Source organism: Strix aluco, chromosome 23 (genome assembly GCF_031877795.1).
Source record: "Strix aluco isolate bStrAlu1 chromosome 23, bStrAlu1.hap1, whole genome shotgun sequence".
Lineage (NCBI taxonomy): Eukaryota > Metazoa > Chordata > Aves > Strigiformes > Strigidae > Strix > Strix aluco.
In genome coordinates, this window is record NC_133953.1 from 4,679,322 (window position 1) to 4,685,381 (window position 6,060).

General features: G+C 40.0%; 1 long non-coding RNA gene across 1 annotated transcript; it reads left to right on the forward strand.

Moving 5' to 3' along the window:
• Positions 1 to 1,959: 1,959 nt before the first annotated feature.
• Positions 1,960 to 4,935, forward strand: LOC141933741 (uncharacterized). Its single transcript, XR_012626206.1, has 3 exons — positions 1,960 to 2,071; positions 4,535 to 4,712; positions 4,825 to 4,935. It is a non-coding gene; the product is annotated as an uncharacterized LOC141933741 (long non-coding RNA).
• Positions 4,936 to 6,060: the final 1,125 nt, after the last annotated feature.

Genomic DNA, 6,060 nt, shown 5'->3' on the forward strand with positions numbered 1-6,060 from the left:
TGTGTTTCTGGGTTCTTCCTATCTGTCTGTTTCTGTAGTGTGTCCCTACTAGCCCCTGGAAAAGTCATCAACCCATTCTCCTTTGAAGTTTTAATCTCTTTGTTTCAGATTCCATTTCAGTGACCTGGGTAGTTCCAGATGAGGTGGACCAAGTCTCAGAAAAATCTGAAGCTTGTCAACTGAAAGTGTGAGATATCTGTGCTGCCCTCAGGAGGCCATTCACTGTGCAGGTGCCACCTCTTAAATATCTGTTCACTAGTTATGTCTACCTCTCTTTGTACTTCCTCTACCTTTAATATTATCTAGAACAAAGTCACCTGGCTGTTTCCCCTTTCTTCAACATCAGTGTTGCACCTTTCCAATCCCTTGGCTGCTGGTTGTTGTTACCCTCTCTGTTCTGTCAGTAAGTCTTTCTTGGTGTCTCCTTTTTGCCCTTCCCACTGCTGCTACCTCTGCACACTCTGTAACTTTTCTTTTAGCAACAAAATTTCTATGGCCTTCTTCCCTCCCTCTTCCTCTCGAAAATATCCTGCTTAACTGTTCGTTTTGTCTGTTTTTAAAAGCATAGCTGATGATTTAATTATACTACAATAAAGCTACTAGGGGAATTCTGGCCTGGTTTTAGTAGATGGCAAACTTACTCTTGATTTAAAACTATCAGCTCGGCTGATTTTGTTAACTTCAAGATTTTTGATTCTGTGGAAGTACAGACCAACCTCAATACCTATATTGTCATAAATGTGTTTTCTACCTGATAGCAAAAACTTTGGTATGGTGCATATTTTCACTTATACTACAGAGCTGCTTTTTTTTTTTTTTTTTTTTCTGTGCAGTAAATGAATGACTTTAAAAAGATGGAATGAATTTTATCATCCTGTGACAGCGCTGACAAGAACTGCTGCTTTCTCAGCTTCCTTCCCTGAAGCTGTCACTTCCAGGTATGTTGAATCCAAAGCTGTGTGTATGTTATGGTGCGTGTTCACAGTCCTGTATGTTCCCTGCTCTCTTCATACTGAGGACCTGTTACTACAGTATAGCTGTGTGCACATTTAACAATTACTGGTTTTCATTAATATCTGGGACTCTTCAGACTGTTGAGTGAACATTACTGAGAAATAACTTTCAATGTTAAAGTGATTCAGAGGGATCGCAGTATTTGAAGGAATTTTCTTTGTACTTTTAAAATCACCAGCATAATTCAGTTTGTTATTTTCCTCCATAAAGCTTACTATAGCCATCAATCATTTATGAATTGCTGTGCATTTTGTATAGTGACTCAATGGTAATAACTGTAGTCAGGGAAAAACAAAACAAAGCAAACCATCAGCAGCTGCCGTTCATGTAATCCCCTATCAGATTAGGGGCTACCTTGAGAAGATTTTTATATTGCTGCAAGTGTTATTTGCCCATATAAAGGTAAACTTTGTTGGATGTGCAGTTGTTCTCCAGAGAACTCACTACAGCTTTTATAAGGCAAGTGCTACCCTGATCTTGGTATAAATTACCTGTATAATCTCTTGTACTTCAGTAAGTTCTGACACTTGGGTAAAAGTGAGAAAGTACTGGTAGGCTCTGACCTGATATAAATGGCAAGACCTCAAGCTTAATTTCATGTATTCAAGCAATACAGTTAGTCCTAAACTTGGTTACATTTTAAAATCTAATAGTAGGATGTTGTGGGTTTTATGTGTCACTGGTGATGGAGCACAGAGTACACTTATGTTTATCTAAGGGACTTTAGGATTCCTCTTTATTTTTATTACCATCTGAAATTGGAATGCAATGGATGGTTCAGTGAAAGACAATTTCACAATAATCCATGACGAGTGTGCTGATCCAGTTAGGGATACTCTTTTAATCAGCAAATGTTTGGTCACAGCATAGCTATTTTAGGAAGCATGCAGAAAAGGTGGTGGGTGGCATCCTGTACCACACTGGTTAGACACAGGAAAAGCAACAGGCTTGATTTTTCTGCTGGTGACTGACAAACGTTGAATTTTCACAGGAGTATTCATTCCAAAGCTGAGTTTTAACCCTGGTCTAGAGACTTCAGAATGCTTAACTTGACACAGTGAGTAGCCATCCCTGCCACAGGGGCTGTTTGGAACGTGTTAAATACAAAGACTTTTTACAGGTCCTGGGCTTTCTGCTTAACCAGTTTCTGAGAGCTGGTGCATATGTTCTCATTTTATGTTCCAGCTCTGTAATTTTGAAAGCCACCAAGTAAGTTTTTGTACCAAGGAATAGAGGTATATAAGAGTTTGAGCTATTGATATTTCTTTCAGTTCTGGCTTTGAAACGCTTAAGCAAGGGACAATAAAGTTAACAATATGAAAGATACAGCCACTTGATTGTGAAACCATTGGCTGCAGAATTCAGTACTACCGTGAATAGATGCATTTGTTTTCGCTAACCTCTTTTTTAGACCAAATTTTGAAGACTAGCATGTGTGTTTAGCAACAATCTGGCAAGTTGAGATGTTGGAGAGAGGGGACAAAACTAGAAGGCTGCTGCTCTCTTCAGCTTGTTAGAAGCTGCCTAATTAGGCAGTGATCCATATCACCATTAGCATTACATGATAGGTCTCAAAATTTAGAGTTCTTGAGGGTGCAGTTTCCGCAGCAACTGTGTGACAATCTTAAACCACATTTAAGGGTGTGCCACTTAGTTTCTTGCTCTCTAAGCATATAGTGTGACACGACTTAGTAGAACTGATATTTACCATGGAGGTGAAGATGTTTTCCTAACCACTCTAAGATAAGTGAGGAAAAATGAGTTTTCTGACTTAGAAATAATCATCACAGGAGAAAGAAGGCACAGGATGTTTAGTTGGCAATATTAGGATTTTTATCAACTTTTTAAAGTGGGTTATTTAAGTGACAGATGTTTAGAGTTTTTAAAGGGATTGGAACCAAGGTACCTCAATTTGGAATCAAGCAATGCAAATGCATTTGCAGCAGAGTTACCTTCAAATGTCATGCTATCGTAGCTGTAAACTGACAGTTAACAGAGGAACAGCAGTCCTTGGAGAGGCAGGAGTCAGATCTGGAAAAGTGGGATGTACTGGAAAATGTAATTTATGCACTTGCCCTGGTCTTAGCCATGGTGTGCTGAGTCTGACTCTCCGGCCCAGAAATGAGTGGTAAGATAATAGGAGGGATTCCAGCCTCATTACAGAAAGTAGAGCTCATATATTGCCTTGTCTTTGAAAGTCAGGAAATCATCTGTGTTTCTTGTTAGTCTGGATGAAGAAAATGCAGCTTTTCACCCCAAATCCAGAAATGTACATAATTATTACTTCCAAATGTCACTTCATCAGCATCCTACTCCCACTTTGAGGCTTGTCATCCTAAACTGACCTGTCTTTCTACAAACTATTTAACCTGCCTTCTAATTGATGGAGAGAGAAAACTCCTTCACGACCCTTCTGGCTGCACTATGTGTACAAGTGACACTTGACAACTGCTAAGAGGAGATGAGTCTGAAATTTGGGATGAGGCTATTATCTGACATTGTACTGTTGCCAGTTTCTGACTCTGTGCCCTTTTAACACTGCATTACCTCAGCAGCCTTTGTCCCTGTGGAAGTACCTCTTAATTAAATTTAGGTCAGAGCACAGTTACCACATTGGTAGTGGAGCTGCTTAGTTGCAGCTATATCTGTGTGGGCAGTTTAACCTCTTCTCCACCCCCAAAATAGCTTTAATGTGTTTTTAATCCAACTGTGAGATTCTGCTTTGTTGAAAGCTTGAGTTTTGCCCCTCCAGGAGCATTAGGGCCAGAGTTCAAACTAGAGTGTTGGTGTCTGTAAGCATGTGGATGTAAAGGAGCTAAACAGAAGTTTTGGTCAGGATATATCATTTATCATCCTGCATTCCAACATGGAAGTTGGCCTGGAATACTGAACTGTATAAACAGATTATTCTCTAAACTAATAGCTTGCTGCAATCTACTGCATGATTACAGATGTGGTTTTAGTGGTTTGGGAAACTAAGAGCAAGCTGGAGAGTTGTAAGATAAATTCATCCATATAACCATTCACACTCTATGCAAGAAATCATACCCAAACGAAGCTCCATAGCACATAGGAGTCTATTTTTAAGCCTGACTTGGCATCATGAAATGCTCTAGTGAATGAACAAATGCTGATGGACTGCCATCAGTGTTGTATAGAAATAAGTGTAATTAGGGAGAAACAAATAAATAAAAAAGCCAGACTGCATTTAGCAGTTCCTTTATTGTCGGCAGTAGGATGTATACTCCCCTAACAGATTTAGAAACTGCATGGGTAGGTGGTGATTTGTATTGCTGCCAACATAATTCACTTATATGAGGATGATCTTGATAGGTGTTTGCAATTGTTCTCCAGAGACAGTTTCTCTAACAATTATGAGACTATCCCAGTTGTATTAAATGAGCCAGTTATGTGCAATATAATTATTAGTATGTTACCAGATCTTAGGCATCAGATTTTCATGCTGTCCACCATGCTCATTGTATTAAATGTCCAGGCTGTTGTACATGTTTTCCCACAGCGTCTTCTACCCAACACACAGTCGGAAGGTAACATCTCCTTTACCAGGTTGAGACCTACTCTTTGTGGCTTTAGACTTGTGAACATAAGGCATCTGCTGCCAGCGATGCTTCTTACAGGTGCTGCAGACTTCTGAACAGCATGTTGCAGCCTTGGAGAAAGGGGGGATCCCTGCACTGGTGAGTTTTCTTAGAGAAGTTTGGGAGTAAAATAGGCAAATTTTTATGAAGCTGCATACTCTGCTGGCCTGAGACATGTGAGCTGTATTTCTGTGCTTTGTTTCTATTGCAGGCTGTGCAGTGAGAAAGACTGGAGCTTGTTCTGCTTCAGGCTGCTGCATTCAGAAGACGATGAGTGTCATCTAACGGTCTGTCAGCACCTGACTCGCCATGCCTGCTCAATCAACCTTCTGATTTTTGGAAGAGAAGGGGGATTTCACAGGAACGGTGTCATCTTTTGTGTTTAGCTGCGGGCTGGGTTTTCCCCTTAGCACTATGTTGTCCTTGTGAACGTCACATAATGTGGTACTTAATGGCTGATAGCAGCTATGCATATTGTCACTTATAAATGGCATTACCAGTGTCACTTGCCTGTACTGGATGATCTCTCTTGTGACTCGAGCTACCTCCTCCTATCAGACATATATTGTAACTGGACTGATTGTTCTGCCTGTCCTGTTACACGAGTAACTGCCTTCTGGGAATCTGTATAAATACTAGAAGTGTCTGTTAAACTCAGTCGTTATCTTCAGCTTTCAAAATAAATACTTTAACTTTCCAGACCATCAGTGAAGTTCTTTAATGTATCAAGCCCTGTACTTCTGAGACTGGGTTATAGCCACTTAGATATTCTACAGTTTTTGCAGCTCTAATGTAATTGCAGTTGCATGAAGGCCATGGTTAGATTCAGCATCATGAAAACCAATGCAGGACCTGAAGAAACCGGAGCCCTGTAACTGTCACTCTAGTTTGAGTGTTTTCAACCTGTCTCAGTCATCCAATTACAACAAAGTAATTTTTTTCTGTGATGCTGTAACAAGACCTAAGGAGTCCCACTGGATAATGGACAGGGAGGGGGGAAGACCAGTCTAAAAGCTGAGCTAATGTAGCTCTCCTGCAATTACTGTGGGTTCTTTGCAGTGACTGAAGGTCCTTGATAATAACTGTAATGAGGTGAAAAGAGGTCTTGCTCTCTAATGGAGATTGTCAGACTGACACTTTGACATGCTAACTTGAAAAGGAAAAGATGTTTGCAACATGAATTCTTCAAAGCTTTTTGAACCATATGCTATCAAGTTTCATTTCTGTTGAAGTTGGTTTCTTTTTAAAACATACATTCTTTCACTTACTGTGCTGCTAAATTGTCTCACAGCTATTTCATCTGTTAACCCTGTTTATGCTCAGTCCAGTATGTACTACTTAGGAGGGGGGTGTGCTTCAGGGTTTCTGGATAAAAACATCTTTTTCAGCCATAACTGTTACTGGTCTAAAGAGATGGTTATGTCTGCTTTCACTACTGCTTGTTCCT